At 43.6% G+C, this 23,024-nt stretch overlaps 2 protein-coding genes across 5 annotated transcripts in view; one reads left to right on the forward strand and one right to left on the reverse strand.

The window, feature by feature from the left end:
- LOC115835208 (uncharacterized protein C11orf96-like) overlaps positions 1-23,024 on the reverse strand; it is a 45,674-nt gene that overhangs the window by 12,496 nt on the left and 10,154 nt on the right. The window lies entirely within an intron of this gene.
- Positions 1-23,024, forward strand: part of IPO5 (importin 5) — an 81,144-nt gene that overhangs the window by 2,243 nt on the left and 55,877 nt on the right. For 2 of the 4 annotated variants that reach the window (XM_030813581.1, XM_030813583.1), the window contains exons 1-2: positions 13,053-13,581; positions 13,984-14,063. The gene's annotated coding sequence lies outside the window, so the exon portion shown is untranslated. Of the gene's footprint in view, positions 1-13,052; positions 14,064-23,024 lie in introns of those variants that run through there. The other 2 variants (XM_030813579.1, XM_030813582.1) reach the window with 2 other exon arrangements.

Consider the following 23,024-nt stretch of genomic DNA (forward strand, 5'->3'; position numbering starts at 1 on the left):
AATTCTTGTATATTCTGAACACTAACCCTTAGTCTGTGGCTGTCCTTTTCCTTCATTCCCTGCTCTCCTTTCCCAATTCAGCAGGCATGGCCCTTCCTTTCTTCAGCCAAAGGCTTAGGTAAAAAGAAAACCAGTAATAGGAATATAACCAAAATTGAAATACTGTTTATTTTTGTCTCCTAAATAAATTCTTTAAACTATATTAGTTACACCCATGATCATAACAGCTCTATTCACAATAGTCAAAATGTGTCTGCAACCAAAGCACCCATCAATGGATGAATGGATAAACAAAATGCAGTATATCCATCCAATGGAAATATTATTCGCCTTAAAAAGGAAGGACATTCTGATACGTGCTATAACATAGATGAAGCTTGAAGGCATTATTATTGCTAAGTAAAACAAACCAGACACACAAAAAATAGCATCTTTGAGCAAAGTCTGTGGGATTCCACTTATATAAGATACCTAGTCAAATTCACAGAGACAGAAAGTAGAACGGTGGTTGTCAGGGATTAGAGGTGGGGAGAATGGGGAGTTAGCATTTAATGGATACAGAATTTCAGATTTGCAAGATGAAAAGAATTCTGGGCTGGGTTCTGTGGCTCACACCTATAATCCCTGCACTTTGGGAGGCTAAAGCAGGAGGATCACTTGAGGTCAGGAGTTTGAGACCAGCCTAGGCAACATAGGGCATGGACCAGCCCATCTCTACAAAAAATTTAAAAATTAGCTAGGCATGGTGGTGCACACCTGTGGTCCTAGCTACTTGGGAGGCTGAGGTGGGAGGATCACTGGAGCCTGGGAGGTGGGGGCTGCAGTGAGCAGTGATTGTGCTATTGCACTCCAGCCTGGGCAACAGAGTGAGACACTTTCAAAACAAAATAATTCTCAACATGAATGGTGGTGATGGTTGCACAACATTGTGAATATATTTAATGCTGCTGAACTGTACTCTTAAAAATTGGTAAGACGGGGCCGGGCACAGTGGCTCACACCTGTAATCCCAGCACTTTGAGAGGCCGAGGCGGACGGATTGCTTGAGACCAGGAGTTCGAGACCAGTCTGACCAACTTGGCGAAACCTCGTCTCTACTAAAAATACAAAAAATTAGCTGGGCATGGCGACTCACACCTGTAATCTCAGCTACTCAGGATGGGAGGCTGAGGCACAAGAATCGCTTGAACCTGGGAGGCAGAGATTGCAGTGAGCCAAGATCACACTACCATACTCCAGCCTGGGTGACAGAAAGAGACTCGATCTCAAAAAAAAAATTGATGGTAAATTTTGTCATGTATATTTTATCACAATACAAACTGTATTAGTACAGTCATTTAAAATAACCTTTTATTAATACAGAAAGAAGCAATATGTGTATTTTTAAAATTAGAAAAAATAGGCAACATGCTAAATAAATGAATAAAATGTTTTCATTTCTACCACCCTCACTGTGACACTGAATGTAGAACTTCTGATCCGAAATGAGCCTTCTGCTGTACCTGTTTGATAATCTACCTTATTGTATACATGATCTATACTTTTCTTTTTTTTAAATGGAGTCTCGCTCTGTCGCCCAGGCTGGAGTGCAGTGGTGCGATCTCTGCTCGCTGCAAGCTCCGCCTCCCGGGTTCAAGCAATTCTGCCGCCTCAGCCTCCTGAGTAGCTGGGACTACAGGCGCCCACCACCGCACCTGGCTAATTTTTTGTATTTTTTTTTTTTTTTTTTTTTAGTAGAGACGGGGTTTCACCATGTTAGCCAGGATGGTCTCGATCTTCTGACCTTGTGATCCGCCCCCCTCGGCCTCCCAATACATTTTTACATTCAATTTTTTCCAGTTGAGCTAAACACATAACAATCGTTTTAAAGCCAAACCTGAGTTTGGCGTTTTGGTGCTTGTTTTGTTTGTTTGTTTGTTTGTTTGTTTTTAAAGAGTCAAAAAGCAAGGCTCTAAAGAGGCAGCCTATAAGATTCATCCTTAAACAAGAGCTTGGGGCCGGGCACAGTGGCTCACTCCTGCAATCCCAACACTCTGGGAAGCCGAGACATGCAGATTGCCTGAGCTCAGGAGTTCGAGACCAGCATGGGCAACATGGTGAAACTCTGTCTCCACTGAAATACAAAAAACCAGCCGGGTGTGGTGGCAGGCGCCTGTAATCCCAGCTACTCAGGAGGCTGAGGCACAAGAATTGCTTGAACCCAGGAGGCAGAGGTTGCAGTAAGCCGAGATCATACCACTGCACTCCAGCCTGGGCAACAAAGCAAAACTCTGCCTCAAAAAAAAAAAAAAAAGAGCTTGGGAGGAAGTTAGAGCATGCTGGGGAGGAAGAGAAAATGGGAGGAGTTGAGAAGGAAAGAAGGTGGGCCCTCCACTCCTAGAGGAGCAGAAAGTGGCCTCAAGATGGCCTGTACCCTGTCAAGGTGAACACCCTTAGTCTCAGCCCCAGAAAGCAAGCTGGGACCTTGGCTAAAGCCAGCAACTTCATAGCCTTTAGTGAGCACTGCTTGTTGCTGTGCTAATAAACTACAGTGGTTTGCTGTGCCCTGAGTGGACATCCCAGTAGCAGCAGGCAATGTGCCAGGTGACCCCCAGCAAGAGTGACAGCTATCAGCAACTTCAGACTACACAGCCCATCTGGACTCTCCCATGGCCCAGAATATGTGTGGATATCCCTGAATGTCCCGTATTCCTGAGGAAAGTACCACCTGTCACAAAGGGTAGTTTTAAGGATGGAATAACACACCTGAAAGTATCTGGGACAATGGCAATCTCAGCTCTATGGATGTTTATTGTTCTTGATTTTTTTTTTTTTTTTTTTTTTTGTGAGACAGAGTCTCGCTCTGCCACCCAGGCTGGAGTGCAGTGGCGTGATCTTGGCTCACTGCAAGCTGTGCCTCCTAGGTTCACACCATTCTCCTGCCTCAGCCTCCCAAGTAGCTGGGACTACAGGCGCCTGCCACCACGCCCAGCTAACTTTTTGTATTTTTAGTAGAGACGGGGTTTCACCGTATTAGCCAGGATGGTCTCGATCTCCTGACCTCATCATCCGCCCGTTTCAGCCTCCCAAAGGGCTGGGATTACAGGTGTGAGCCACCATGCCCGGCCTATTGTTCTTGATTTTAAGCAGGCCTATCTCTAACTCCAATTACACAGTAATTTGCATGATCCCATTGTTACCTATTCAATGCATCCTATTTGAAGATAATAGCTTACAAGAGAGGAAAAGCAAACATCATTAATCACATTGCGTGGCTATAAGAAATGAGGTTGGTTTTCCTGAGGGATGGTAATCTGACTCTGGAAAGATTCCAAATTCCAAACAGGGGAATTTCCATGCTCTTTTGAGCAAAGGTGGTACCCCTGGAAAACCATACAGTCTCCCTGCTTGGAAGACCATCTCTCCTTTAAGTGTGTCAACTTCTGCGACTATTGTTCAGTTTCCTAAGTTTCATGATGTCATTGATCTCATGAATACCATGAGATATTTGTTATTGCCTAAGATGCTTTAAATTAGCTTTATGGTTCTCAGAAATCACTAGACCCACACACAAAAATTCTGTCTGGACTGCAAATTTTCAATGTCCTATTTACATTGAGCAGTTTAACCTCTTCCATTAGCAGGCAATAAATGTCATCAGTCTTTAATGAGTAAATACCAGATGCATGGCATTGTTACAGGCATTAAGGTGTAACAATGGAGAGATTTGACATGGTCCCTTGACTTCTGGTTCTACTCAGAAACATAAGACACCGGACATGGATGAAGCTGGAAACCATCATTCTCAGCAAACTAACACAAGAACAGAAAACCAAGCACCGCATGTTCTAACTCAGAAGTGGGAGCTGAACAATGAGAACACATGGACTCAGGGAGGGGAACATCACACACTGGGGCCTGTCGGGGGGTGGGGGGCTAGGAAAGGGAGAGCATTAGGAGAAATACCTAATGTAGATGATGGGTTGATGGGTGCAGCAAACCACCATGGCATGTGTATAACTATGTAACAAAACTGCACGTTCTGCACATGTACCCCAGAAATTAAAGTATAATTTTTAAAAAAGCAACATAAGACACCTTAACAATGAGAACAATATAGATGTGAGGGAAGTGGCAACTAGAAAAATGCTTAACAATTTTTATAATTAACATAGGCTTTTACAAAGCCAAATTTGGAAGGAAAATACTTTTTATTAATTTTTAATGCTCTTGTAAGCTTTGTTCACATTAACCATGATTTCATTAAGCTTTTATTTTTATATCTCTTTACATTTTACTATGCCATATTCATGAAGTTTTTTGTTTTGTTTTGTTTTTGAGACAGAGTCTTACTCTGTCACCCAGGCTGAAGTGCACTGGTGTCATCTCCGCTCACCCCAACTTCTGCCTCCCAGGCTCAAGCAATTCTTGTGCCTCAGCCACCTGAGTAGCCGAGATTACAGGTTGTCCCACCACACCCGGCTGATTTCTGTATTTTTAGTAGAGACGAAGTTTCGCCATGTTGGCCAGGCTGGTCTCGAACTCCTGGCCTCAAGTGATTTGCCCACCTCAGCCTCCAAAAGTGCTGGGATTACAGGCGTGAGCCACTGCGCCCAGCCTATATTCGTTAAGTTTTAAGAGGAGATGATAAAACCAAAATGAAATGAATAAAAAAAATAGGTATAGTAAATTTTCTTCCAAGGAAAGAATTGTTTCAATAACAGCACTTTTGTTGTGAACCATATATAAAATATTGTTATAATCTGTGCATTACAATAATATTTACTTGTTTAATCATTCAGTGAGAACATTGCTTAGAGAGAGGTAGGCAGGTTATATGATGCCCATTTTATAGAAAAGAAAATGTACTCAAGAGGTCATGTGACTTCTCCCAAATCTTACCATGAGTCATAAAAGCAGAGATTAAGTTTCCTGACTCTCAGGCCTTTGCTGTGCCCACTTCATGCTGTGTTCACTGATTTTAAAACTTGACTACCTCAGTCTGTTTCCAGCTTCTTTTCATAGCTGATCACAGTTTTGCCTTCCACGGCTCAGAAAAGTGTTTTCATTTGTACATGTTCATGCTTTCTCAAAGGATGCCGACATTCATCACAGGACTTCAGGCCTGCAAGGGGTCTTTGAGATCTAGTCCACTAGTCTCATTTTATAGGCAAAGAATCTGAGGCCCAGAATGGTTAAGAAGCTCCAAGGGAGGTAGAAAGGCAAATAACGGCATAAAAATGAATCCTATAAGAAAAGGTTAAAGGCACTGAAATCGTTTCCTCCAAATGGCTAATATAATGATGGCCTTTGAGTATTAGGTTAGAGGATTTTATGATTCAAGAACAAGGAAGTTTTTTTACTCTTCTCTGTCTCTACCAAAAACAAAACAAGTGTTTATTAGAGTGAGCAAAAAGAAAAATACTAAATATGGGAAAGAATTTTCTGGCAGCCAGGAAGAAACCTAGAGAGATTTCTTTTTCATTCACTCTTTCTTCTTGAGATATAATTCACATACCATACAACTCACTCATTTAAAGGACACTTCATGATTTTTAGTATATTCATAGCTGTGCAACCATAAACATAATCCATTTTAGAACACTTTTATCAATTAAAACCACACCCTATAGCTATCATTCTCCTGCCCCACCCCCAGCTCCACTAGCCCTAAGCAACCATTTAGTCAACTTTGTCTTTATAGATTTGCCTATTCTAGTTCACATAAATTAAATCATACAATATGTAATCTTTTGTGACTGCCTTCTTTCCCTTAGTGTACTGTTTTTAAAGTTCATTCAATGTTGCCACATATATATTTCATATTTCTTTTTATTGCTAAATAATATTCCATCATATGCATGTACCACATTTTATTTATCCATTCCTCAGTTGATGGACATTTGGGTTGTTTGCACTTTTTTTTTTTTTTTTAGAAACAGGGTCTCACTCTGTTGCCCATGCTGGATTGCGGTGCTGCAATCATAGCTCACTGCAACCTTGACCTCCCACGCTCAAGTGATCCTCCCACCTCAGCCTCCCAAGTAGCTGGGACTGCAAGTTCCCTTTTCTCTTGGGTATATGCCGAAGAGCAGAATTGCTGGGTCAAATGGAACTCTGTTTAACTTTTCAAGAAACTGCCAGACTATTTTCCAAATCAGCTGTACCACTTCACATTCCCACCAGTAGTGTAAGAGGATTCCAATTTCTCCACATACCCACCAACATTATTATTATGACTTTTTGATTATAGCCATTTTAGTTTGTATGAAGTGGTATCTCATTGTAGTTTTGATCTGCATTTCCCTGATGACTAATGTTGGGCATCTTTTTTTTTCCCCCCGAGACAGAGTCTTGCTCTGTCACCCAGGCTGGAGTGCAGTGACACAATCTCAGCTCACTGCAACCTGCAACCTCCACCTCCCGGGTTCAAGCGATTCTCCTGCCTCAGCCTCCTGTGTATGGGCATCTTTTTATGGGCTTATTAGCTATTTGCATATCCTCTTTGGAGAAATGTCTATTCAGATCTTTTGCCCGTGAAAAATTTCTTTTTAAAAGGTTAGGCCAGGTGCGGTGGCTCATGCCTGTAATCCCAGCAATTTGGGAGGCTGAGGCTGGCAGATCACCTGAGGTCTGGAGTTTGAGACCAGCCTGACCAACATGGAGAAACCCCATCTCTACTAAAAATACAAAATTAGCCGGGCATGGTGGCGCAGCACCTGTAATCCCAGCTACTCGGGAGGCTGCAGCAGGAGAATCGCTTGAACCCGGGAGGCAGAGGTTGCGGTGAGCCAAGATCGTGCCATTGCCCTCCAGCCTGGGCAACTAGAGTGAAACTCTGTCTCAAAGAAAGAAAGAGAGAGAGAGAGAGGAAGAGGAAGGAAGGAAGGAAGGAAAGGAGGGAGGGAGGGAGGAAGGAGGGAGGAAGGAAGGAAGGAAGGAAGGAAGGAAGGAAGGAAGGAAGAAGGTTAAGTGCAGATTAGACTCTTATTATCTGGATTGCTTCATATCTAGTCCTCTCTTACATAAATTATGTAAGTCCTAATTGTATCAATTAGAGTTCTTCTGGCCCTTTCTAGTTCAATGAATCTATAGTTTAAAAGAATTTTCATACCTGAAGTTTGATTTTTGTAGAACACAAGCTGAAGACAAAATGCTACAAAATGTCCCCTCTCCCACAGAGGTGAATTTTTGAGTAAGAGTCTGCGGAGATGCATTTCAGGAAGATCCTTTGTTTCAGGGGCAAGTCCTACAGAACAGAACAGCCTCTCCATATTGGTGCAAAACCTGGCACAGATCGGGGCCAGTGGGCTATTGGGCTTCATTTCCTCTGGCATTTTAGATTGCCTGCCTGAAAAAAAATAAACCTCGCTTTTGTCTGAATTACAACATGATGGGCTGATTCATCTTCAACCCCCACTGAAAGGGTGTAGCTGAGTTGCTTCACCAAATGTATGATGTAGCATGAAAATATGCGTCCCAAGAAAGGCAGTTCAGCAGGGTCTCTGTATAAGAATATGCTCAGCCTTGGTGGAAATGCCAACACTTGGCTTCCAGACCTTTCGCTTCCTCTCTAAATGAGTCGCTCCATTTATATGTGAACACTTTAAATTTTTTTTTTTTTTTGAGACAGGGTCTCTCTATAGCCCAGGCTGGAGTGCAGTGGAGCGATCTTGGTTTACTGCAACCTCTACCTCCCAGGTTCAAGTGATTCTCCTGCTCCAGCCTCCCCAGTAGCTGGGATTACAGGCGCACAGCACCACGACAGGCTAATTTTTGAATTTTTACTAGAAACGGGGTTTCGTCATGTTGGCCAGGCTGGTCTCAAACTTCTGGCCTCAAGTGATCCGCCTGCTTTGGCCTCCCAAAGTGCTGGGATTACAGGCGCAGGCATGAGCCACCGTGCCCAGCTAAAAATATTTTTTCAGTTGGATTTTTTCTTTCTTTCTTTTTTTTCCCCTGAGACATGGTCCCTCTCCATTGTCCAGGCTAGAATGCAGTGGGGTAATCACGGCTCACTGCAGCCTCAACCTCCTGGGCTCAAGCGATCCTCCTACCTCAGCCTCCCAAGTAGCCGGGACTACAGGTGTGTGCCACCATGCCTGGCTAATTTTTTATTTTTTGTAGAGGCAGGATATTGCTATGTTGCCCAGGCTGATCTCAAACTCCTGGGCTCAGGCAATCTTCCCACCTTGGCATCCCAAAGTGCTGGCATGAGTCACCATGCCTGTCCCTAAGTTGTATTTTTAAAGCCTGCAGGCTCAACATTAAAAAAACTAAGACTAATGATGTTAAAAAGGAAATAAGTATGTACCTGTTTGTATGTGGGTAGATGTGGTGTTAAGTTTAGGAGTTAGAGTAAAAAGTTATGACTACTTCAGGGGCACCTAAAGGCACCACAGTTAATCACTTGAACACAATATAAGCTCACTGAAGATTTTAAGAAATAAGGACAAACATTTTTCTTCCTTTCTCTTCCTTTTTTTTTTTTTTTTTTTTTTTGACAGAGTCTTGCCCTGTCACCCAGGCTGGAGTGCAATGGTGTGATCTCGGCTCACTGCAACCTCCGCCTCCCAGGTTCAAGCAATTCTCCTGCCTCAGCCTCTCAAGTAGCTGGGATTACAGGTGCGCGCCACAACACGCGGCTAATTATTTGTATCTTTAGTAGAGATGGGGTTTCACCATGTAGGCCAGGCTGGTCTCGAACTCCTGACCTCGTGATCCACCCACCTCAGCCTCCCAAAGTGCTGGGATTACAGGCGTGAGCCACTGCGTCCGGCCCCCTTTCTCTTCTTTTAAACAAAAAACAATGTACATTATTATCCATCACTAACACGGACACCACTGCCCATAATAGTATAATAGAATTAAAAGAAATGTCCTGGGCCCAGCCTGGTGGCTCACACCTGTAATCCCAGCACTTTGGGAGGCCAAGGCGGGTGAACCACCTGAGGTCAGGAGTTCGAGACCAGCCTGACCAACATGGTGAAACCCCGTCTCTACTAAAAATACAAATATTAGCCAGGCGTGGTGGCAGGTGCCTGTAATCCCAGCTACTGGGGAGGCTGAGGCAGAAGAATCACTTGAAACTGAGAGGCGGAGGCTGCAGTAAGCCAAGATCATGCCACTGCACTCCAGCCTGGATGACAGAGTGAGACTCCAAAAAAGAAAGAAAGAAAGAAAGAAACCTAAAATAATGTTAACTGAAGGACAACATATTAACATATCTAAATGATCATCAGAGGGCGGACATTTTAGAAGAAGAAAAAAAAACAGACCATGGGGTTTTCCGATTATCCAAGATTCTCACAGCCCATCTATGGCTACATGAAGTGAAATGAATAAAAGGCAAATAAGGCCATTCATATGGTTTGGCTGTGTCCCCGCCCAAATCACATCTTGAATTGTAACTCCCACAATTCCCATGTGTCATGGGAGGAACCTGGTAGGAGGTAATTGAATCATGGGGGCAGGTCTTTCCTGTGCTTTCTCATGATAGTGAATCAGTCTCATGAGATCTGATGGTTTTAAAAAAGTTTCCTGGTCGGGTGCCGTGGCTCACGCCTGTAATCCCAGCACTTCGGGAGGCCAAGGCAGGGGGATCACCAAATCAGGAATTCAAGACCAGCCTGGTCAACATGGTGAAACCCCATCTCTACTAAAAGTACAAAAATTAGGCCAGGTGTGGTGGCTCATGCCTGTAATCCCAGCACTTTGGGAGGCTGAGGCAGGTGGATCACCAAATCAGGAGTTCAAGACCAGCCTGGCCAACATCGTGACACCCCATCTCTACTAAATATACAAAATAGCTGGGCATAGTGGCACACACCTGTAATCCCAGCTACTCAGGAGGCTGAGGCAGGAGAATCGCTTGAACCCAGGAGATGGAGGTTGCAGTGAGCCAGGATCGCATCACTGCACTCCAGCCTGGGCGACAGAGTGAGACTCAGTCTCCAAAAAGACAAAAAAAAATACAAAAATTAGCCAGGCGTGGTGGCATGTGCCTGTAATCCCAGTTACTCGGGAGGCTGAGGCAGAATTGCTTGAACCCAGGAGGAGGAGGTTGCAGTTAGCCGAGATCGCGCCACTGCACTCCAGCCTGGGCGACAGAGCAAGAGTTTGTCTCAGGAAAAAAAAAAAAAAAGTATCCCTGCACAAGCTCTCTTCTCCTGTCTGCCACCATGTAAGATGTGCCTTTCACCTTCCGCCATGTTTGTGAGGCCTCCCCAGCCATGTGGGACTGTAAGCCCAACAAACCTCTTCCTTTTGTAAATTGCCCAGTCTTGGGTATGTCTTTATCATCACCGTGAAAACGGACTAATAAAGCCACAGTGCAAAATATCCACCATAGTGCTCTCTATATGTGACTTTCTAGCCTACCCTTATCCACCATGGTGATTCCTATTCAGTATTCCACTGGTTGTGCCTGCTGATGAAGAAATCAATATATATTCCCCTAAATCCTGTCTTTGGTGTAGGTTTGGAATGCCCAAGGATCAGCCAGTGCAGTCAGGTCTGCTGGCACCTTCCAAAAAACCAAGTGATATGGTTTGCCTGTGTCCCCACCCAAATTTCATCTTGAATTGTAGCTCCCATAATTCCCGTCTGTTGTGAGAGGGACCTGGCGGGAGATAATTGAATCATGGGGGTGGTTTCCCTCATACTGTTCTTGTGGTAGTGAATAAGCCTCACGAGATCTGACGATTTTATAAGAGGTTTCCCCTTTCACTTGGTTCTCATTGTCTCTTGCCTGCCACCATGTAAGATGTACCTTTTGCTTTCCACCATGATTATGAGGCCTCCCCAGCCACATGGAACTGTGAGTCCATTAAATCTCTTTTCTTTATAAATTACCCAATCTCAGGTATGTCTTTTTTTTTCTTTTTTTTTTTTTTTTTTTTTGAGACCAAGTCTCGCTATGTCACCCAAGCTGGAGTACAGTGGCACAATCTCGGCTCACTGCAACCTCCACCTCCTGGTTTCAGTGATTCTCCTGCCTTAGCCTCCCAAGTAGCCAGGACTACAGGCACCCACGACCATGCCCAGCTAATTTTTCTATTTTTAGTAGAGACAGGGTTTTGCCATGTTGGCCAGGGTGGTCTCAAACTCCTGACCTCAGCCTCCCAAAGTGCTAGGATTACAGGCATGAGCCACCATGCCCAGCCATGGTCTTTATCAGCAGCATGAAAACAGACTAATACACCAAGCAACTGGTCAATGTCATAGGCACTAGAGAAACTCCTAGGATTTGCTCTTTTAAAATGTTCTTCAGGACGGGCACAATGGCTCACCCCTGTAATCCCAGCACTTTGGGAGGCCAAGATGCTTCCAGCTCACTTGAGGCCAGGAGTTCAAGACCAGCCTGGGCAACACAGTGAGACCCTCCCCCAATGCACCCCCGACCCAACATCTACAAACATTTTTTTAGAACATTAACCAGGTATGGTGGGGCATGCAGTGAGCTATGATCGCATCACTGGACTCCAGGGTGGGTAACAGTGCAAGACTGTCCCTAAAAAAAACTTAAAAATAAACAAATACATAACTAAATAAAATGTTCTTCATACATTTTGCAGTAACCTTGTAACGTTCAATCACTGATTCTGAATCTATGTAAATTCTGGTATCAGACCCTTGGTAAGATGCTTGAGCAAAATGCCATGAAGACACCTGCCCACAAGCCAAAATGTTAGAAGTCAGGTGCAGTAGCGAGCTCCTGCAGTCCTGACCACTTGGGAGGCTGAGGCAGGAGGATCTCTTGAGCCCATAGTTCAAGACCAGCCTGGGCAACATAATGAGACCCCTGTCTCAAAAAAAAAAGAACCAGTGACATAGGATGAGGACGAAGAAGCAAGGAATAGTGCTGAAGAACTTTCAGGATATGTGGGGTGACACTAGAAAGTGCTTAGACATCACACGTTACCAAGAAAGAAATGTGACCTATAGAAAGGAGTCTGCAGATGTCCTATGAAACAATTTAAAAATCAAAAACAGGCCGGGCGCGGTGGCTCACGCCTGTAATCCCAGCACTTTGGGAGGCCAAGGTGGGCGGATCACGAGGTCAGGAGATCGAGACTATCCTGGCTAACACGGTGAAACCCCGCCTCTACTAAAAATATAAAAATTAGCTGAGCATGTGGCACATGCCTGTAATCCCAGCTACTTGGGAGGCTGAGGCAGAAGAATCGCTTGAACCTGAGGGGCAGAGGTTGCAGTGAGCTGAGATCACACCAACCTGGGCAACAGAGAGAGACTCTGTATCAAAAAATAAATAAATAGATAAATAATAAAAATAAAAAACATGGAGTTTGGCTTTAATTAATGATCTGAATTAACAAAAACAACAAAATGCTAGGCTAGCGCAGGGGCTCATGCCTGTAATCCCAGCACTTTGGGAGGCCAAGGCGGATAGATCACTTGAGGTCATGAGTTCAAGACCAGCCTGGCCAACGTGGTGAAATCCCATCTGTACTAAAATACAAAAATTATTCGGGCATGATGGTGGGCACCTGTAATCCCAGCTACTTGGGAAGCTGAGGCAGGAGAATTTCTTGAACCCGGGAGGTGGAGGTTGCAGTGAGCCGAGATCACGCCACTGCACTCCAGCCTGGGCAACAGAGTGAGACTGTCTCAAAAAAAAAAAAAAAGGCTAAATGTACAAAGCTAGGGCACTGAGAACCACGAGAATACAGGGCAAAATTGATGTTAATCTGTCATATAATAATTTAATTACATCCCATAAATATCTACAATTTTTTATTGTTTATTTCTTGAGACAAGGTCTCACTCTGTTGCCCAGGCTGGAGTGCAGTGGTGCAATCACAGCTCACTGCAGCTTCAACCTCCCCAGGCTCAGATGATCCTCCCACCTCAGCTTCCTAAGTAGCTGGGACTACAGGTGTGCACCGCCACACGCACCTAATATTTGCATTTTTCATAGAGATGGGGTTTTGCCATGTTGCCAAGACTGGTCTTGAACTCCTGAGCTCAAATGATCCTCCCACCTAGGCCTCCCAAAGTGCTGGGATTACAGGCATGAGCCACCCCCACCCAGCCAATATTTATAATTATTACATGTCAACTAAAATAAAAGAAAAAGTAATTTAATTACAAACCCAGTTCACATACATGTATGTAATATGGAATTTCCTGTTGTTTCTATACAAATTTATCCTTGTCTATTTGAGAGATCAATTTCTCTTTTCAGTATTGAGTAGTGAATAGAATCAAAATCTGTAGGTAAAGAAGCTACTCAGACAGTTTCAAAACTGAATTTGATGACACATTTGTACCTAATCTGAGTGGCCCCCAGCAACATGGGTTTTGAGTTCTCAAAGGCCAATAGATAGCTCCCTTTCCTTTCCACAGCTTTGGGAGCTTGGGCTACCCTGTAACGTCTAAATGCCTGTGCAGTGTGGGCCCGTGAAGCTGGCAGGGTGGGCAGTAGAAACGCCCACCAGCAGGAGCCAGCTGACCTCCTGCATGTCACAATAGCAGCCAGGTGTCTCCACAGTGACGTCTCTGAGCCAGGAGGGAAGAACTGTGGGATTGATACATCCCACAACTGGAGCAGCCTTAGTGCCGGGAACAGCTCTGACCACAGTAAGTTATCCCAAAACCTCACAGCCAGATGAAACCATTGAAGAATTTCATCTGCACCAAGGAACAATTTAGCGTGATACTGGAGGGAAAGAGTTTCCCTGTGAGATCCAGGAGGTCCCTTTAGCTCGTCTCCTGACATCACCACAGTCATACCCAAGAGGAAGGAAAGGTCAGAGACAATGATTTGGAGAACATTCTACACAAAAACCAAGTATGAAACAATGACGATTTCATGACGGCTCACTGTTCTTTGGTATCGTGCCTTACGTGAGCTGGGGACTAACTCCGTATCCTTAAGGAGGCATCACTTGATTAGAGTTGCCCAAAAGAATGTGGGTTATTATCCTAAAGGTCTGTGTAGCTATCCTGAAACAGTCAGAAATGAGTTTTTATTTCACTTAGGTGGTTCCGGGGAGAAGCCTTTCCAGGACCCATGTGTAGGCACAGCTGTTTTCCCTGATCAGGATCCTTGAGGCACTCAAGTGAGTCTAGAATTATCAGATTTTGTTCTGTCTCTGTTCACTGTGAATTCTATTCTTTATTTCCTTTAAAAAAAAAAAACTCCTGCTATTTTCTTCTATAATTACAATGTTTGTTTCTTGATCATTTTACCTTCTGTTCACCAATTAATTGGAATCCAACCCATCAGGATTATCTACCCTGCTTTCCTGTGGGGAAAATAAAAAGTGCATAGAAGCAGTCTGATTTTCACTGCCTTTAATTTCTCAAATCTCAAGATGTTCCGTTCAAAATCTTTAGAGTCTCTATTTTGTCTTCTGTACATTATGGTTGTATTCCCTCAGAGGCCGAGTATATTTTATCTTAGTTTTTAGAGATCACTAAAGTCAAGTAAATGAAGGAAATCAGAATTCATTTTCATTATGGGAAAACAAAATCAATCCCTAGGTAGCCAAAAGATTACTTACTTAAGGAACCACCTGGTTAACTTCTTCTCCTAGAACTTAATCCCCTAACTAGCGGTAAAAAAGGCTCAGTGTCATCTTATAAAGTATTAGACACCAGGGACTTGTCAAATGGGAATGCCTTTATTATAGAATGTTTAACTTAGACCTTCCTAAACAGTTTTGCTTTCTTCCGTCATTTGTCTGTGATGGAACCTCAAAGACACTAACTAGTATGCGGGACAGATTTGTGTTGGAACATTGTGTTAGCTTTCCAGCAGAGTTAAAATTCTGGAATGCAGTTATAAACCTCCAAATGAAAAATACCGGCTGGGCACAGTGGCTCACACCTATAATCCCAGCACTTTGGGAGGCTGAGGTGGGAGGATCACTTGAGCCTAGGAGTTTAAGGTCAGCCTAGGCAACATTGTGAGACCCTGTCTCTACAAAATATAGAAAAAAGTACCCAGTTATGGCGGAATGCATCTGTAATTCCAGGGACTCAGGAGGCTGAGGTGAGAGGATTCCTTGAGCTGGGGAGGTCAAGACTGCAGTGAGCCATGACTGTGCCACTGCACTCCAGCCTGGGTGACAGAGTGGGACCCTATCACAAAAAAAAAAAAAAAAAGAAAAATACCTAAGTGGCCAAATACCTTATAAAGTTCACGCATACTACTCTATAGGAAATATCCTCAGCTGTCTTCTCTGTGCCGGGTTCATGTGCTCTTGTGCCTAATTCATACGTGCTTGGTCATCTGCCTTCCAAAGCACACAGCAAATCAGATGATGAGAGCAGCTGACAAGTAGAGACAGTTGTCATTTTATGTTGGCAGCTACAATAAATGACACTGTCTGATGGAGAAAATGAGCGGGAAAAACACTTCCAAAACACAGGCAGAAATATAAGAGTTGAAATCCCAGAGTCCCAGACAATTTCACTTCAGGGCAAGCAAGCCTAAGTGGCCTCTGTATCCACCACTCTATTACAACCCAGTGACATAACCGACTTGATGGTCCTCAGATGCTGGAGCTGGGAGGACCCCCTAGGGCGCTGTCCAACTCGCCCCAATTTACAGATGAGGAAACAGAGGCCTCGGGAAGCATTGAGAGCCCAGTCCAGGATCACAGCTAGTTAAAGGGGAAGCTGCAACTACAGCCAGGATCCCCTGACCCCAAGGGCCAACCTCTATCCTATACGCCCCACTCTGGAAAGGTGAAAAATAATTCAGCGTTTTGGCCGGCCACGGTGGCTCATGCCTGTAATCCCAGCACTTTGGGAGGCCGAGGCAGGCAGATCACAAGGTCAGGAGACCGAGACCTTCCTGGCTTAACACGGTGAAACCCCATCTCTACTAAAAATACAAAAAATTAGCCAGGCGTGGTGGCGGGCACCTGTGGTCCCAGCTACTCGGGAGGCTGAGGCAGGAGAATGGCGTGAACCCGGGAGGTGGAGCTTGCAGTGAGCTGAGATTGCGCCACTGCACCCCAACCTGGGCGACAGTGTGAGACTCCTTCTCAAAAAATAAAATAAAATAAAAGTTAATAATAATTCAGTGTTTCAAAAGGTTTCAAAAGGCCAGTAAGGAATTAATACATGTTTAAAGAATTTTCTTGGCAAAATGGTTGAAGGCTCATTGGTTACATATGACAATTAAATGAGATAAAGCATAGAAGGTTATCCCTCAAACACAGAAAGAAACAAAAATGTTGTCAGTTATTATTATAACTTAAAAATCTGATACATAAAAAAGTGCTTTTTTATAGAAGTCAGAAGAAAGTAGGTTGAGCATTTTTAATACTAATCTTTTAAATACCTTTGCTCTGCCAGAAAATTAATTTTCATAAAGCAATACATTGTTGGATCTCACCCTGAGGAAGATCTTCCCTGGGCACCCTATTTTAACAGTACCCCATCACCTCTAGCTCTTTACTTTGATTTTGTATGCTTTATAACCTATTACCATATGAAACTAAAGATATGTATAAAATCTTTTCTCTAAAGCTTCTAAAGTTCACAGCTAAAATACTATGATTTTCTTCTGGTTTTTAAATAGTCCTCTTGTTAGAAAAGATTTAGCCCTTATCCTCAATCTCGCAGCCACTAAATAGTCAATTCACACAAGCCAAGTGATTTGTAGAATAGGAGTCTCTGCAAACTGAGTCCAACCAGCTTGAATAATAACATCATAACATAATGGGATCCCTTTATAGTGGTAGTGTCCGGGTCCAAATACCAAAATTCCTATTTTGAGCTGTATTAAGATTTTCTAAATGTAGCTATGTTTCAAGAGAAGCTTGGTCTATGGATAGCTGAAGCCATGTAAAACAAGCATTTTTTTTTTTTTTTTTTTTTTTTTTTTTTTTTTTTTTTTTTTTTTTTTTTATGCATGGTACTGCATCCCCCCCCCCCCCCCCCCCCCCCCCCCCCCCCCCCCCCCCCCCCCCCCCCCCCCCCCCCCCCCCCCCCCCCCCCCAAGCATTCTTATCACATGGGTCCAATATCACTGATTTTACATGGCAGATAGACCTTAAAATGCATTCCTACTTTTCCCACTCCCTCCCACATTCTTTAAAAGGGTAGGGTTTATTATCTCTCTGAATACTCAAATGAAAACTTAAGTGTATAAACAAAACTAGACAAATCCTTAGATTAAGATGGGAGGAAGATGGTCTTTTGACCTCTGAATATTAGTTTGATCTAACTTTTTTTTTTTTTTTTTTTGAGACAGAGTCTCATTTTGTTGCCCAGGCTGGAGTGCAGTGGCGTGATCTCAGCTCACTGCAGGCTCCACCTCCCGGGTTCAAGTGATTCTCCCACCTCAGCCTCCTGAGTAGCTGGGACTAAAGGCCTGCGCCACCACACCTGGCTAATTTTTTTTTGTATTTTTCGTAGAGACAGGGTTTCACCATGTTGGCCAGGCTGGTCTCGAACTCCTGACCTCAGGTGATCCACCTACCTCCCAAAGTCCTGGGATTACAGGCATGAGCCACCGCACTCAGCCTGATCTAAGTTCTTTAAATGATCACTCCATATTGTTAAACAATGTTTATAAGTGAGAGGTAGAGAATTATATTAGATGGTAGGAGGCCTGAAAGGTTGAAGACAATTTAGAGAAAACTAGTTATTTCCTTGGCACAAAGTAAATCCTACTACTCCTGAAGTATAAGAAAAAATAAAAATAAAAACAATAAAAATAAACAATTCTTTGATCAAATAATTTTTTTAATTGACTTGTTCTGATCATTAGTGCCTACTTGTTCAGCCCACTATCCTTACACGCATTAGTGGATTCCTTCTCCTTTTTATCTCTGAAGATTCCAGAAGTAGATCAGTGGATTCCTTAAATGTTAAAGAAACCCTGTCTTCTGTAGTCCCACCTACTCTAGAGGCTGAGACAGGAGAATTGCTTGAACCCAGGAGGTGGAGATTGCAGTGAGCCGAGATCACGCCACTGCACTCCAGCCTGGGTGACAGAGTGAGACAGAATGACTCTGTCTCAGAAAAAAAAGTAAAGAAAGAAACCCTTGCAATCAGAGAGAAAAAGAGAATTAGAACTTAAAGTGACCAATGTTAAATATACTATTATATTTGGACTATATATAAACTAGAAACCTCCGGGGCCTGGCCTCGGGTGGAGTTGTCTTGCAGCTGGTTGCTTGGCTCTCTTCTGTCTTCCCAACCTGATGTCATCCACTTCCCAATTTTAAATGCCATGAAAGTGATGGCTTGCCATTTCCAGCCCTGCCCTCTTCCTGGGCTCCATTGTCCCTCTATCCTCAGCCATGTGGCTGTTTCCTGAGTACCACAAAAGTGCCACGAAGGAAACCCAGCTCTTCTCTCCAGACCTTACCCCAAACACCTCCTTCTCATCTTAATAACACCATCAGTTGCTCAGTCACAAAACCTGGGCATTCTTGATCTCTCCCGACCTCACTCCCACCATCGGGGGAGGACTCACCAAAAAACTCCAGAAGCTTAAGTGTCAGGGACTCCCCTTTGCTCAGGACCCTCTATCTCATTTTGTATTATCCCATTGCAGGGTCCTCTATCTCATTTTGTGTTTAGTTTTTATTTTTTCTTATAGAAGGCCTCACAAACCTTGGATCGGCCTCTGCACCCTCTGTCCAGCTCATTTCCAAAAGAAAACTATCTCAAAAAATAAAAATAAAAAAGGAAAGAGAAAAGAAAACCATCTAAAACCGACCACCGTGAACACTGTTGATTGCTACCACCTCAGTCCAAGCCCCATCCTACCCCACCCCATACCGCAGCCAAGATGATCTTTGAAAGTTGAAAGCTTTTCAGGTCAGATCTCTTTCTTAACCCTCCACTGGATTCCCCTTTCCCCTAGAACAAGTCACACTACAAGAGGCAGGACACGGTGGCTCACATCTGTAACCCCAGCACTTTGGGAGGCTGAGGCAGATGGATCACCTGAGGTCAGGAGTTTAAGACCAGCCTGGCCAACATGGTGAAACCCTGTCTCTACTAAAAATACAAAAATTAGCCAGACGTGGTGGCGGGCACTTGTAGTCCCAGCTACTCAGGAGGCTGAGGCAGGAGAATTGCTTGAACCTAGGAGGCAGAGGTTGAAGTGAGCCAAGATCACGCCACTGCACTCCAGCCTGGGTGACACAGCAAGACTGTGTCTCAAAAAAAAAAAAAAAAGAGAACAAGTCACACTACAGAAGTATCACAATGACCTAGTGGCAGAACACGCTGCTGAACTATCAGGGTGCCCTGGGTGATCTGGCCTCTGCTGGACTCCCAACCCTCTCAGCTTTAGCTATCCCCTTCTTTCCTTCCTGGAATACCCCGACTTGTTTTTGCCTCTGTCCTTCGTATTGTCACCTCTGCTTGAGAGAGTCTCCTCCATTTCTTCATTTGCCTCATCTTTCATTGTCACCTCCTCTCAAAAGAGTGTCCCGGCAGGGCACGGTGGCTCATACCTATAATCCCAGCACTTTAGGAGGCCGAGACCAGTGGATCACAAAGTCAGGAGTTCAAGACCAGCCTGGCCAACATGGTGAAACCCCCGTCTCTACTAAAATACAAAAAAAAATTAACCGGGTGTGGTGGCGGGCGCCTGTAGTCCCAGCTACTCAGAAGGCTGAGACAGGACAATTGCTTGAACCTGGGAGGTGGAGGTTGCAGTGAGCCTAGATAGCGCCACTGCACTCCAGCCTGGGTGACAGAGTGAGACTCTGTCTCAAAGGAAAAAAAAAAAAGACTGTGTCCCTAGGGTATGACCCCACCCCCAATCCAGTCATTCGTGATCCCATTATCTTCTTTTTTCACCTATAACTATATGCAAGTATCTTATCAGTTTACTTGTTTATCATCTGAATTCTTTCAAAAGAGCTAATCTCCCTGAAGGTGGGAACCCTGTCCGCATGCTCACCATAGAATCCCCACAGCCTAGCAGCACCTCCCACAGAGGGGTGCCTAATATTTTTCTAAACAAATGAATGAAGGAAATGTTCATTAAACAAATACTACTGCAGTTAAATGTGGCATCAAGCAGTACTACACACAGGGTGCACGGAATTGAAGCCTATGAACCATTATAAGGTCCCTTTCATTTGTTCCTCATTAACTGTGGATGACTAAAAATCCATGCTGCCAATAGCTCCAACTATGAGATGTGGATTGATGTCACAATTCAGACTCCATGATGTATGTCCTCATAATGCAGGAGGTGAAATGTGTATGTGTCATGTGTCCAAATTGTAAGACACTTGCTGTAAGTAGCAAAAAGATGGGAAGGAAAATCTACAGGCCAAATCATATCTGAATCTCCCCATTCTCCCTCTCTACAAATATTGGTTTAGGAATTCTCCGAGGTTTGAAGGTTATGAATGGTTATCATTCAAGGATTCAGAACTGAGGTAAAAATACTGCGAATGATAAGGAAAAAAAAAATCACTAATTGAAGTCTAAATCAATATCCTTCAGCTCTCTGAGGAAATGTATTTTTAATATAATGGCTTTATCGAGATATTCATACACCATAAAGTTCAAACTTTTACTTTTTTATTTTATTTATTTGGTTTTTTTTTTTTTTTTTGAGATGGAGTTTCACTCTTGTCACCCAGGCTGGAGTGCAATGGCATGATCTCGGCTCACTGCAACCTCCACCTCCTGGGTTCAAGCAATTCTCCTGCCTCAGCCTCTTGAGTAGCTGGGATTACAGTCGCGCACCACTATGCCCAGCTAATTTTTGTACTTTCAGTAGAGACAGCATTTCACCATGTTGGCCAGGCTGGTCTCGAACTCCTGACCTCAGATGATCCACCTGCCTGAGCCTCCCAAAGTGCTGGGATTACAAGCATGAGCCACCACACCCGGCCTAAAGTTCAACCTTTTAAAGTGTACAATGGAGTGTTTAGTATATTCAGTGGGTTGCACATTCATCACTATCACTCTTTCCTCACCCTAAAAGAAAACTCCATACCTACTAGCACTCACTGATTCCCCTACCCACCCCATGCCCAGGCACATGGCGAGCACCAATCTACTGTCTATGGATGTGCTGATTCTGGACATTTCCCGTAAGTGGGACCAAAAAAATGTGTGGTCTTTGTGTCTGATTTCTTTCAGGTGGTCTAATGAGTTTAAGGTTCACTCATGTTGTTACATGTATCATTACTTTATTCTTTTATTGCCAAGTAATATTTCCTTGTATAGTTAGATGACATTTTGTTTATCCATTCACCAGTGGATGGACAGTTGAATTGTTTCCACTTTTTGGCTATGGTGAATAATGTTGCCATGAACATTTATGTTCAAGTTTTTGTGTCGACATATGTTGTCTTTTCTCTTGCATGTATACCTAGGAGTGAAATTACTGAGTCAAATGGTAACTCAGGCTGGAGTGCAACGGCACGATCTCTGCTCACCACAACCTCCGCCCCCCAGGTTCAAGTGATTCTCATGCCTCAGCCTCTCGAGTAACTGGAATTACAGGCGTGCGTCACCACACCCAGCTTATTCAGACTGTTTTCCAAATTGGCTGTAACATTTTATGTTCGTATTAGCAAAGTATGAGCGTTTGAATTTCTCCACATTCTTGTCAACACTTGCTATTGCCTCTTTTATTAAAACCATTCCATTGGGTATGAAGTGGTATCTTATATTGTGGTTTTGATTTGCATTTCCCTAATGATGAACGATGTTGCACATCTTTTCATGTGCTTATTGGCCATTTGTATATTTTCTTTGGAGAAATGTCTATTCAAATGTTTTACCCGTTTTTTTAATTGGGTTGTCTTTTTTTAATTGAGAGTAGGGCTTTTTAAATATTCTGAATATAAGTCCCTTATAAGACATATGATTTGTGGCCAGGCGCAGCGGCTCACGCCTGTAACCCCAGCACTTTGGGAGACCAAAGTGAGTGGATCACTTGAGGTCAGGAGTCCGAGACCAGGCTGGCCAACATGGCGAAACCCCATCTCTACTAAAAATACAAAAATTAGCTGGGCGTGGGGGCACACACCTGTAATCCCAGCTAATCTGGAGGCTGAGGCAGGAGAATCGCTTGAACCTGGGAGGCGGAGGCTGCAGTGAGCTGAGATCATGCCAATGCATTCCAGCCTGGGTGACAGAGTGAGGCTTTGTCTCAAAAAAATATATATTATTTGCATATATTTACTCTCATTCTGTGGGTTGTCTTTTCACTTTCTTGATGGTGTCCTTAAAAGCACAAAGGTTATAATTTTGTGAAGTTCAATGTATCCATTTTTCTCTTCTGCCTTTTGTGATTTTGATGTCATAGCTAAAAAATGATTGCCTACCCCAAAGTGATGAAGATTTAGTCCTATATTTTCTTGTAATAATTTTATAGTTTTAGCTCTTACATTTAGTCTATGATCCATTTTGAAGTTTTTATGATGTGAAGTATGGGTCCAGCTTCATTCTAATGCATGTGGATATCAAGTTGTACTGGCAACAATCTTTCCACAGTGAACAGTCATGGCTCCTATATTAGCCAGGGTCCTCAAGAGAAAATGAACCAATAAGAAATAGATAGGATGGGCACAGTGGCTCACAGCTGTAATCCCAGCATTTTGGGGGGCCCAGACAGGCAGATGACCTGAGGTCAGGAGTTCGAGACCAGCCTGGCCAACATGGTGAAACTCCTGTCTCTATTAAAAATACAAAAAATTAGGTGGGTATGGTGAGGCACATCTGTAGTCCCAGCTACTCAAGAGGCTGAGGCACAAGAATCACTTCAGCCTGGGAGGCAGAGGTTGCAGTGAGCCAAGATTGTGTCACTGCACTCCAGCCTGGGTGACAGAGTGAAACTGTCTCAAAAAAAAAAAAAAAAAAAAGATAGAGATTTATTTTAAGGAATCTGCCACATAATTATGAGAGATGGCAAGTTCAAACCCTGCAGGGCAGGCTAGCAGGCTGGAAATTCAGGTTTGAGTTGATGTTGCAGTCTTGAATTTGAAATCTGAAGGGCAAACCAGCAGGTGGAGATTCAGGTAGGGTTTCTGTGCTGTGGTCTTGTAGCAGAACAGTTTCTTCCCCCAGAAACC

Source organism: Nomascus leucogenys, chromosome 5 (genome assembly GCF_006542625.1).
Source record: "Nomascus leucogenys isolate Asia chromosome 5, Asia_NLE_v1, whole genome shotgun sequence".
Lineage (NCBI taxonomy): Eukaryota > Metazoa > Chordata > Mammalia > Primates > Hylobatidae > Nomascus > Nomascus leucogenys.